Below are 13,051 nucleotides of genomic sequence, written 5' to 3'. Positions count from 1 at the left end.
GGAGAATCAAGACCTCTTTTAACTAATTCAGTTACAAGGACTTCTCTCTATCTCTTGAAGAATCTTTTAAAAATACAAATCTGATCACATCCCCATGCACTTGAAACACATCAATGGTTTCCCATTGCCTGTAGGATCAAGTACCAAATCCTTAACTTGCTCGGTGAGATTGTCCGAGCTGGTGCTTATATCAAGAATTTCAGTCCCTTCTCTTGTCATCACTCTTCTCTGTCCTTCCCCTGCCAGCCACTCTGGGTATGTCTGTCTCGATGATTGCATAAATAAAACTTCAGTTCCTTTACCCCTGGGCTTCTGAGCCAAGTTTTCCTTCCACGTGTGTCCCTCTTGCCTCTCCTCTTCCACTCTTTGTTCAAGTAGCAGAGGAAATGCCATTTCTTTAGGCTGACCCCCTTTAGCTCCCCAGACCTGCTGAGGTCCCCCGGTGAACGCCCTTGTAGACTCTGTGCTTCCCCCCTTCATACTATTCTTCCAGAAAATACTTCCTGAGCCTGGCTTCGTTACCTGCTTGAGAAACACAGCAGTGAAGGCAACAGACACGAACCTCTGTCCTCCTCACAGTGACATGTTTCCTCCTTGCATTCTCTGTTCGACACAGCTCCACGGTGGGGGGAGGGGGGGCAGGGAACATGTTCGCCCTTTAAATCCCCGCACACATAGTATCGAGCCTGGAACACTCTGGTGCTTAACGAATATGTGTCAAAGGTATGAATGTTAGAGAAGTAGGAGGTTCACCGGGCCCGTCAAACTGGAACCAGGAAGTCTTAAAATACTTTGGTGGCTAGTTTTAGCCTAGATCAACGGCACACAGTGATTTATTAAACCTGGAAAATTATAAAACTTGCTAGGAATATGATTGATATGAAAAGATGGCTTGACCTATTAGGTGGCTACATTTCAAGCTTTCGAGGGCAGATATTGATTTGAAGTGTTTTAAGGGAGCAGGGTAGACGGGGAGCAAAAGTGTCCTGGCCTCCAGCAGCTTTTCAGAAGCTCTGGGGCCTCCTTAAATGCTTACGTTGGGAAGTATTTTACAACCAAACTCGTGTTCATTTGGGAGCAAGCTACTGCTGCAGAATGTTTAGAATTTTTCTTTATTTCGTCTCTGTTGACATGAGAGAACAGAACTAAGTGGGAGGGCTAATTTTGCTTTAAAAAAATGTATCCTTTTGCAAATTAGTTTTTAGCTACAAATAAATACTGGTTCTGAATGAGAAGTTTGAAAGAGTAAATTAACTTAATTCTAGACAGTAAATTCCTTGAGAATAGGGTCTGTGCCACGGTCAGCTTTGAGCCCTCGGTACCGAGCACCAATCCTGACAATAATAAATTACCTAGAAGTATTGTTTTTTCTTTTCATGAATGAAGAAACACAGTTTCTTGAGTGGGAAAAAAATCAGTCAAATTGCTTGTTTTTGTTAGCATAGAGACCGGTAATTTTAATTGGCTAAAGTTTTCTTATTCATAATTCATGGATTATTTTGATGTAGATAAGGTCAGGAAAAATTGTCAACCAAATCAAAATAAGATGTTTTAATTAGATCGCATTAGAATATGTATTTATAGTCTACCTAGTTCTATAAGAAAATCAAATACAATAAAAGAAAACATATAAAACAAAAACCATAGAAAGGAAACTAGAAAAGAACATTACATTAAGAAAACATCTTTGAGGAAAGGCATAGCAATCTAGCATGACACTTAGCTTTAAGTTTCCTGTCAGCCAATGCTAAGAGGAAAACACGAAGGGGTACCTACTTCTCATTGTCCAGGAGAAGGAAGCATCCAGGTTCATCCAGAGAAAGAACACCTTCCTCCTCCTGACATTGAGGTAATTTATCCGATAGCTTTGTAAAGAAGACCCTGAGGAAAACGGGAACAAGAAACTTAATGTCAATTTTACAAATAGAGATGAAAAGACGTGAAATATTTTTTTTCCAGCTGTGGGCGAAAGATGAGGACAGAACATTAAAACGTGATTCCATGAAAACTATTCCTGAAGGTAAGAGGAGAAGTTCTGTGTTTCTCTGGAGGAATGCGGTATAAAACTTGGGGAGGATTAAGAACAGAGTATTTTGTATCACCCTTGGTTCTAAAGGTCTCAGAGTCCAGGGCCAATCAACTGAGTGCCACAGAAACCAAGGCTGAGGCAGGTGAAGGCTGTCACCGTGCGGGCGGTGAGGAGGACAAGGCAACATGCAAGTGCTCTGAGCCTTCACCCCTACTCTTGCCTCTACTGCAACCAGTGATGTGCCTCATTTCCAGGTTTTAAATTTTGGAGCTCTTTTTACCACTTTTGCTTTCCTTTGAGAGGAAGCTTCTGCAGGGAGATAGGCACACTTGTAGCATTACATACTTCTATGAAGAAGCCTTCACTGACCAGGCTGTTTAGAAAGCACCCACCTGCCTCGAGCCAGCAGCTTTATCCCCTTTGCTGCTTTGTATTTCTCAATAGCTCTTACCAATATCTATGTTACTATATAACTTATTTCCTTATTTTGTGTATCAGTCAGGATTATAACAAGACACATTATCCTTGAACTGGGTGATTGGAACACAGTATAATCAAAGAAATAGCGACAAAGATGTGGGCAAGGTTCAGGGAAACCAGTGAGGGCTCATGTAAGGCTGTGGGGTTGACAACAGTGGCAGTAGGGATGGGGGTGGGGGCATGGAATCCTCCAGGCCTGTAAGGGAAAAGTGAAAGAGCAATTATTAAAGGTGAAAGAAAAATCTAGAAAGGATAACAACTTGGAAGACACCCTTGGAAGAAGGATATGGCCTTCCCATGATGAACAAAGTCCACAACTTTTTTCTCCTCTTGAGCTCCCAGTCCCTTCCACTGGCCAAATTCCACTGGAGAGGAGAGGGCAAGTGAGTTTGTTGATGTGGTCTGTGGAGAAGGCTGGAAGGTACGTCAGGAAGAGCATACAGAGGATCACCACTATATTTCATTTCCTGTCTTTTTCCTCAGCCGAAACCTAAGTTCCAAGAGGACTGGGATTTTTGCCTGCTGTATCCTCTGTGTGTAGAACAGTGCTTGGCTCATGGTTGGTGCTCAATAAACATTTCTTTCTTTTTTTTTTCCTTAATATTTTATTTATTTTTTTGACAGACAGAGATCACAAGTAGGCAGAGAAACAGGCAGAGAGAGAGAGGAAGGGAAGCAGGCTCCCCACTGAGCAGAGAGCCTGAGGTGGGGCTCGATCCCAGGACCCTGGGATCATGACCTGAGCCGAAGGCAGAGGCTTTAACCCACTGAGCCACCCAGGTGCCTCTCAATAAATATTTCTTAGATGAAGAAATACCAGTTGTTTTAACATGTTTAAAAGCTCGACTACAATGGAATAGCAGTTATAGGCTATTTATAAAACATTACCATGTGAGATACTTTTTACATTGGTTTTCTTTGTCTCCCTGATTTATAGGAGTAGTAAATGCTTGATACTTGATAAATTATTTGAATTATATATATATTTAGGTTCCTGGACCCAGTTTCCATGTATATGTGCATATGTATGCTGGGGAGGATTTCCTACATAATACCAAGAAATTTTCAAACACTAGTGGGGTGTCCTAAGGTCAACTCAAAAGGGTTCAGTCCTTCAAGACTGCACCCCCTCTCCCCCATGCCAATTTTAAGTCCAGGTTGTCATCTGTGCTTCTGACCATCTAGTTAGAAATCAGTGGTTCCCAGGACCTCCTCCCAGATTCAATTACTTTGCTAGAGCAGCTCCCAGAACTCAAACATTTTACTTACTAGATCACTGGTTTATTACCAAAGGGTACAACTCAGGAACAGCCAGAGGGAATAGATGCATAGAGCAAGGTATGATATGTGGGAAGGGCTCAACGCTTCCATGCTCTCTCAGAGTAGGTCATTCTCCCCAAATCTCCATGTGTGCATCAACCTGGAACCTCTCCAAACCCTATCGTTTTTGTTTTTTTGTGGACGTTCTTTACATAGGCATGACTGATTAAATCACTGGGCATTCTTTACTATTCAACATCCAGCCCCTCTTCTCTGGAGGTCTGAGGTGGGACTGAAAGTTCCAACCCTCTAAACAAGTACTTGGCTCCACTGGCAACCACCTCATTAGCATAACATAAGGCACCTTTATCACTTTCAATACTTAGGAAATTCTAAGATTTTTGAGATCTGTGAGCCAGAAATGGGGATGAAGACTGTATATATTTCTTATAATAAATCACAACTATATATATTATATGTGTATATAAATATATATGTGTGTGTGTGTATATATATATATAGTATGTGTGTGTGTGTGTGTGTGTATGTGTGTGTGCAGCTCCAATATGGTGTATTTAAAATTATATTATTAACACTTTTGAAATGATTTTCAATTGGGCTTTGAATATCTATATTTAGAAGAAGAACTTCCTGCACTGGCATTTTCTGTATATTAATAAAATTCAAATCATCTTTATTTCATATGTACCTCATGTTGCTGAGGACAGCATTATCTTATTTAAGTCCTCTACATTTCAATAAAGGAACAATCATAGCATAAAACATCAAGCACAACAATATTTATACCACTAAACTGGTCAAGATTTATCACAGAGACAACTGTTTTGAACACCCTTCTGCTAGGGCAAAAAAAAGGAAGGTCAGTGATTTATGTGAATGGACAGATGGGTCATAATGTATTCCTTCAAAGTGATCTAATTTGGTCTCTGACAGGCTGTAAAAAGAAGTGGCTCAGGGCAGAGTGTCCTTCACTGACACAAATGCGGCCTCTGGTGGAGGAACTTTTCTATGTACTCAGCCAGGGGCTGGGCAAGGGTTGAGGTCCGCCTCTTAAGGTGTCGGGATCACAGGGCCTAGGAATTAGATCAGGAGCAACTCCTTGACTCACCTGAGGAAATCTCTAGGGTACCAGTGCCATCTGTCAGTGTTGGAGGAGCTCAACTCAATATGGCTGGCATGGCTGAGAAAGCCATCAGGTCTCTGGAGCTCTGGCAGCATCTTGTGAAGTCTTGAGACTGGAGAGGTTCATGGACGGTGCTCCTTCTAAGACAATTTGGTGACATTGTGACAGGTGTCCAAAGTGAGGGTGTTAGATCATATTCCAGCTCAAATGGTTTTGCCACTCCATGGGGCGCTGCTCCCTGAAGGAGGATTTCACATTCTCTGTTCATATCAGGATTGGCCATATATATGACTTGCTTTGTGGATGAAGTGGGGAAAGGAGATTTAAGAACAAGCTTGAATTTTATCATGCTTCATTTTCCTCTACCACAGTCTTAATGCTCCCGGAGAAGTTTGCTCTTTAGTTTCATCCTGGAGTGAAGCTGACGTCAGTCAGAGCTGAGGGTCAAGTGACAATGGGCAATGAATATGAATGAGAAATAGACCTTTGTTGCTGTTTGCCACTGAGACTTTGGGGTCATTTGTTACCGCAGCATAGCCTAGCACATCTGACTGATACAAGGAAATCGTATCTCTCACTGTTCCTATTCACCCAACCTCTGGGAGGAACAGCTGTTATTGTGGCCAAACAGTAGGCTTGTAGGTCTCACCAACCATGTAAGGTGGTAACACAATGAAGGCTGATGGAGGTCAGATCCAGAGTGCCAGGTTAATGGGGAATTAGCCACTGGCAACGTTTCCTTGCTGAGAAACAATTTCAACTTGAAACTGGCCCGTGCAAGGATGTGGGTGTTGTTTCAGAGGCTGTGACTGACTCAGGGTGGTTGTTTTGGGCTTCCAGGAGGATGCATGGGAAGGTGGCCAACCAAGGCACTGCTACAGAAGGACTGTTCCCAAGACATGGAAACCCCTGGCCTGTTTGGACTGTGAGTACTGTCACAGGGTAACAGTGACATCTGGAATTGGTGCTCCTGAAGAGGAGGCAGTGGAAGCAGCAGGAGACGGAAGCATTAATAACTGTCAAGAACAGGGCGGACAAGCTAACTTAATGGGTGAGCTCAGTCCACTCGGGGCCTGATAAGTCCTGTCACTCTCCCTTTCTACAGTCACTCCTCCTGGGAGACGAATAAATCATATCCAATGACCTAATAAAATAATAAGGTTTGTCTGAGTTTTGACAACAGTGGACCTCAAATTCAGAGGGAGAGAAATAGGAGGCATTTTAAAATTGCTTTCTCACCGGAATACAGGAAGGCTAGAGATGAACACAAAGTTCTGTTCTGTCCACTAGTTGTCAGTTTCCTGAAAATACCCACAAATCTATAACACTTTATAGAGCTATACCCCAGAGTCGGGTTAAGTAGGTGGCGTTTTTCTGTGGGACGTTGTCTCTGTTAGGTAACTCAACAGTATCTTTTTAGCATGAAATTAATTTACTGAAGGTTGATCTTTAAAATTAATTCATTTTAATTACGTGGAGTGGGCATTCAAGCAAGGCAGATCTGAGTTTGACTCTCAGCCCTGCTCTCTAGACCTCTGGCCTTGGCAAGGTACTTAATTTCTCTGAGTCACTTTCTTTCACTGTGTTGTTGTGGGAAATTAAATGAAACTACAATGTATTTAGGCATTTGGCGCAGAGCCTGATACTTAAGAGCTCAATCCTTTTTAGCTGGGAGGATTTCTGCTGCCGGTGCAGGTTAGTCCTGGTATGACTAACAAGGTGCATTTGGTAATCCTTATAATTAGAAGAATAGGTGACTTCTGAATTTACCATTTACTCTATTAGGTCAACCACATGGTGAACCCAGCCCAATACTTTGCTGTAAATATCTCGGTTAAATTTCCACATGGCTGATAGCTGGGTATAATGTTTCAGTTGACATGTTTCCTTATTCATTAAGAGCCGGTAGTTTGTGTCACTAGTTAATACCGTTGAATTCAGCAAGTATTTGAGTCACTATTGCACACAAAACACCGTGATAATTTCTCCAAGGCCATCCTTTTTACCTGCTTTCCTGTCTTCTCCCCATTTAACAAAAAGGGTTGCTGTTTCTGTTCTACCTGTGTTCTCAATTCTGTCTTTCCAGACCCTCAGGAAACTTACTCTGTCAATTATTTCTTCCCTCGATTATTGTCAATCCCCTCTATTCTGCTGTTTCCTTCTCTGCTGGGACAGAAAACAAAAGAATAAAAACCACGGGAACAGCACACACAGGGAAGGATCCTTTACCAGGAAGCTCAGACGCTCCAGCTCAGGCCAGCTGATACAAAGAGCATGAAGGGGCTGGGTGTTTGGGGTCATCATCAGGATAATTAATTATATCTGGTGAATCTGGACACCTTTTCTCTCCCTATACCAAACAGTTGGTAGAACCTAGCTAATTAAACTTGTGACAACCTTTTTTAAATAGAGTGTATGAAATTCTTGGTGCTAGTCTAGCCTGAACTGTGGATCTGGAGAAAGGGTCAAGAGTCATCTGGAACTTTCTAACAAGTAGGGGCAGGAAAGAGGAAAGGGAAAAAAGAGACTTTGGCATATTTTCCTAGCATAAATCCTAACAGAGGTTAGTAGCAGGTGTTCTGCCGTGGGTAACGCTCAGTCAGATGAAAGAACCAAAAAGGGCAGGGACCTCCCAATTCCAATGAACCAACCACCAGTACACTCTGCCATGCTGGAAATTGGACCCCTCTTCCAATCAGAGGATGCAGAGAGTTCCAACATTTGGATGTGATTTATTTATTTATTTATTTATTTATTATTTTTTAAGATTTTATTTTTAATTAATCTCTCCACCCTACTTGGGGCTCAAACTTACAACCCCGAGATCAAGAGTCACATGTTTGGGGCGCCTGGGTGGCTCAGTGGGTTAAAGCCTCTACCTTCAGCTCAGGTCATGATCCCAGGGTCCTGGGATCGAGCCCCGCTTCCGGCTCTCTGCTCTCTGCTCGGCAGGGAGCCTGTTTCCTCCTCCTCTCCCTCTCTGCCTGCCTCTCTGCCTACTTGTGATCTCTCTCTGTCAAGTAAATAAATAAAATCTTAAAAAAAAAAAAAAAAAAAAGAGTCGCATGTTCCTCTGACCGAGCCAGGCTGGTGCCCTGGATGTGATTTTTTTTTTTTTTAAACAGACTCAGTATTGTCAATCTCTTTTCAAACAAGGGAAGAAAATGATCAAGTAATGGGAAAGGGTCAACTGCTCTACCATTGTAGTATTTGCTTTGTCTTATTAAATATTCTTATTATCTTAAGCATTTCAGTCCTAAAGTGACAGATTCAGGCTATCCAAGCTAATATATATACCACATAAGCCATTCGAAGTCATAAAAAATAGTTTTTAAAATTCATAAAATAAATCCCATCCTTTTAAAAGATAGTTTTGACTCTTCTAGATCCTTTTGATTTCCATATACATCTTCAAATCAGCTTGCCAATGACTCTGCTTACTCTTTAATATAACACTTTCGACCCACCCATCCATTTTGTTGACTTGAGTTATAACATAAAAGGTAAAATGCAAACATATCAAATGTAAACAACATTCAAATAATGCAAATATGTGAATAATGTGAAAAAATGCTAATTTTCCACAAGTAGAACACAGGCAGAAGTTGTCACAACTTTAGTCTGGAGGCAAATGGGCTCGTTACCAGCTACTCGGTGTAGGGGAGAGAAAAGAGGTCTAACTTGTCCAGCATCTTTGAATATAGTTCTTTAATTAATGGAAATGTGCAAATATGCAAATCATGTGAAAATAAGTGAACTGAGAAGAACTTCATGCTCTTGACTTAGTATTCCTGAGATGAAATGACATGCCTTTTCAGTTCATAGATTTATCTTTGAAAACACAGGAGATGGGATATCTATGAAAATCATTACTAATCTAATATTTCAAGTTGTGGAAATGCATTACCTTTTTCTTTAAAATTATCCAACGACTGGCAGACGATTTGCTGGCCCCCTGGAGACCGCCACTTATACAGCACACTGGAAGAAACCCCCAAAACCAAGGAGGCAGTGGGATTCCAGACAAGGTGGAATTTAAGGTTGAGAGAGGCCGTAGGCAAGAACGATGCAAAAATTTCACCTTTATTCCTAAAAATGGAATAAAGAAAACACTATTATTTCATCAGTGTTTTCTCATGTCATAAAAATGTCCTCAGAACCTCCCCTTTAATTGGCTGTTTAATATTCTGTGGTGTGGTTGGACCAGCAAACTGAGTTCAACAATGCAGGAAGAGTTCTCCACACGACAATGCAGCAGCGACTTACTACTAGGATTTTTATTAAGACTATAAATCAGATCAATAGGCTCAGGAAGAAAATACCACCAATGGATAGTGAAAAGCCACTTGATAAACTTCATCCCCAATTTCACGTTTTGCTGTGTTCATCAGCAGCTGCTATGCCACAGAGGTTTTATCTCCTTGACAGTTTGAACCACTGGAAAAAAATCCTCCTGAAAGTCTTTTATTTCTTAAGTAATGATTTAATAACCTTCCATTTCTAGGTTACTAATGGTTATTGATCTGTTCTGATTTTGTTGACTGTCTTAAGTCAATTTTATAAAATTCCTATTTTCACAGAAAACTATTTTCCAAGGCTAAATATTATAGGCAGAGAATTATAAATAGTTCTCTACCATCATTAATTTTTCTCCTTTCTATCTGTTATAATAGCTTTTTTTGTCCCTATTTTTGTTAGGGATTTTCCACTTTTCTTGATTAGATTTACCAAAGGTTTATTTATTGTATTTTTCTCATCAAGAAGTGTTTCATTGAATATAAAACCTTACTTTTCAAAATTCATTTTGGTTTATCTTTACTACTTTTCTCTCTGCTTTACTTAGGTATTTTATTTATTAGATGATTGACTGATGTTTATCTCTTTCAGCTTGAGTTGGATTATTTATTTTCATATTTAGTTTTAATAATAAAAATTAAGATTATATGTTCTGCCTTCAGTGGAATTATTCATTCATTTCACAATTTTATTGAATGTCTACTGAGGATCAGTGCACAGAGCAAACATAAATCCCTGACTTCATAGAGCTCACACTGATAGAGGAAAGTGAAAAAGATAAAGTTATTTATGTAGTATATGGGAAAGTGATACATTTTAGGGAAAAAAGATAAATGAGAAACAGTTGATAAGAAATCCTAAATGGGGTGACACTTGGGTGGTTCAGTCATTAAGCATCTGCCTTCAGCTCAGGTCATGATCCCAGAGTCCTGGGATCAAGCCCCACATCAGGCTCCTTGCTCAGCGAGGAGCCTGCTTTTCCCTCTGTGTCCCCTACTCTCCACTCATGCTCTCACTCTGCTTGTGCTTCCTCTCTCTCTGACAAATCAATCAGTCAATCTTTAAAAATATCCTAAGGGGGTATGTATAGAATTTGCAATTAGGTTATTGTATCTTGAGAATTCTTAATTTCACACCTTATTTTTGTCCAACTAGTATATATTTGCACTCTTTTTTTTTTTTTTTTAAGATTTTACTTATTTATTTGACAGAGATCAGAAGTAGGCAGAGAGAAAGGAAGCAGGCTCCCCGCTGAGCAGAGAGCCTGATGCGGGGCTCGATCCCAGGACCCTGGGACCATGATCTGAGCCGAAGGTAGAGGCTTTAACCCACTGAGCCACCCAGGTGCCCCTATGTTTGCATTCTTATTTCCTTCTTTGCCAGTACTTACTGAGAGCACCTTAAATTTTATAACTTACTTTAAAACTCTTATCACTTATTTCCAGTTTTGTTGAATTGTTGGTTAGAGGACGTGGCTTAGACAGGCTTTGTGGTGGGTGTACTTATTGATGTGTTTTGTGACCATGTAAGTTAGCACTGGGCCTAACAGGCAGTACCAGAACATCCGGTAAGGGGCTTGCGTAAGGGGCCAATTCTGGTCCTCGAAGAGTCCACAGTAAGAAGTCCAGGACTGCCATGAAGGAACAGGGCTGTTTCCCTTTTCCTGCTCTGCTGATATGCAGAGAGGGGCTGCATCTCAGGCATCTGGTGGATATTGTAGGCAGCAAGAAGGAGGAAGGCCAAGAGGCAGTACTAGCTGGTCCTTGCTGATGTGTCTTGCTGATGTGTCTGATGGTCAGAACTAAAGCCCATGGGCACCCCCAGCCACAAAAGAGCCTACAGATAGAGAAGGAAAACTAAAAATGTACTTATTTTGTAGTTTAGAGTGATATTGGGTAGGCCAACACAGTGAATCTCTCACAGTATCCCTTTTTGTAAATATATCCAAGACATAGGAATTATATATCTTTATAGGATTCTTTTTCCCCTAAATTTCAAATTCCTTATGTCATTGTTATTTTTTGTATACTTGACCTGTCAAAGGCTAAAAATGGTCTATAAAGTCTTCTAGAATATACATGTTTTTCTTTCTGCTTTGATTTTTAACAATCATACTTTCTATATTTTAAAGCTATTGCATTTAGTGCTTAAAGGTCATTGATATGTTCTTATTATGGACTAATGCCTTTTATGCTGTCTTTTTTTTTTAGATTTTATGTATTTATTTTTGCAAGAGAGAGAGATAAAGACAGATAGCGAGCATGAGCAGGGGGAGGGGCAGAGTGAGAAGCAGACTCCCCACTGAGCAGGGAGCCCAAGGCAAGACTCGATCCCAGGACCCTGGGATCATGAATTGAGCCGAAGGCAGACACTTAACTGACTGAGCCACACAGGCTCCCCTATACTGTTTCTTTCTGACTTGGATTCTATTTTATACAACTTAACCTCCTTCCTCTATTTTATTTTAATTTACACTTGATTGGAAAACCTTGGCCCATTCTTGTTTTTTAACCTTTGCCATTTTATTTTAGGGCATCTCTTCTGTGTATCATACACTTCCTTATTTATCCACTCATTCATCACAAATATTTGCTGAATTCCTGTGGTGTGCCAGGTAATCCGTGATGCTGGAGATAGGACAAGAGACAAAACAAAGACTATTACATATATTGAACAAGTATGACCCATGGAACGTAATCACTGGGTAACTTTAATTTATTGGTACTCCTTCAAATTTATTCATGAAGTTAGTTCTTTCTCTTGCCGATTTACTTTTCTCTTTCTCTAGGTTCCAACATAATGGAGTCCAAAAACCAGCTTAGAAGAGCAATAGGAGCAATAACAGTGCCAGGAAAGAGAAGCCAACAAATAACAGTTTTCTCACAGAGAATTTGTTTGTAAAAAGGCCTGAGTTGGGAAAGGGGATAATCTTTGAATAGAGTTTAAATTTTGATTATATGTGACATACTAATTACTACCAGAGGGTAATGAGAAGTCATGGAACTGGCCTGAAATTTCACCTCCAGGGAAGTAAGAACCAGTCCCATATGCATAGGTCTCTCTCTCCCTCTGTATCCAGGTAGCTAGTTCCCAATTTGTTGCTATAATCTGGGGTCCAGATTACATTTATTAAATTATAATCTTCCAGATTTTCTCTTTTGAATTGATTTTGAATTGATTGAATTGATCCTGTAACTGTATTTCCAATGATTATTTACGACAAATTCTGCTTAATTTTCATATTTTCAACCCCTTTTTTTATATCCCATATTTCCCATTCTAAGTTTTGATTATTTTATCTCCAGGACAGAATGCATTTTAAGTTCTTATCTGTAACTTAGGTAAACAGTCAACAATTCATCAGGTTATCACATGCTTGCATTTCACAATTTCCCCTTTATAATTTGTGATCTTTGTTTCATGGTCTTCTGGCATTAATGTTACACAAGAAAAGTTGGAGGTAAGGCTAATTTTCCTTCTTTGTAGGCAACAAAATTTTTTGCCTGAAAGGTCATAGAAATTTTTCATTACCCTTGAAGTTCAAGAAATTTTCCAGAATAGTTTATGGTTTAATTTTGTTTGGATTGTGGTATGCCTTTTTAACCTGCATCCCCAGAACTTTCTATAAAATCTTCCCTAATTTTGATACCCCAGATCCCTAGTGCTTGCTTATGATCTCTGTCAAATAAATAAATAAAGTCTTTTAAAAAATATATAGACATTATTCAGATATACAAACATAGTTTTCTGTCCAGACACCCTTGATTAAGGAGTTTTTTTTTTTTTTTACAAAGATTTACTCTAACAACAAAAAATCTGTAGAGAGGAAGTATGATGCCGAA

At 40.0% G+C, this 13,051-nt stretch overlaps 1 long non-coding RNA gene across 1 annotated transcript in view; it reads left to right on the top strand.

The window, feature by feature from the left end:
* The window catches only part of LOC116593663, a 48,935-nt gene that overhangs the window by 26,383 nt on the left and 9,501 nt on the right, over positions 1-13,051 (top strand). Inside the window, exon 2 of the long non-coding RNA XR_004286924.1 lies at positions 1,960-2,020. This is a non-coding gene — a long non-coding RNA (uncharacterized LOC116593663). The remainder of the gene's footprint in view (positions 1-1,959; positions 2,021-13,051) is intronic.

The sequence above is a fragment of the Mustela erminea genome, chromosome 6, assembly GCF_009829155.1.
Source record: "Mustela erminea isolate mMusErm1 chromosome 6, mMusErm1.Pri, whole genome shotgun sequence".
NCBI lineage: Eukaryota > Metazoa > Chordata > Mammalia > Carnivora > Mustelidae > Mustela > Mustela erminea.
This window is presented reverse-complemented; position numbering and strand designations above follow the sequence as displayed.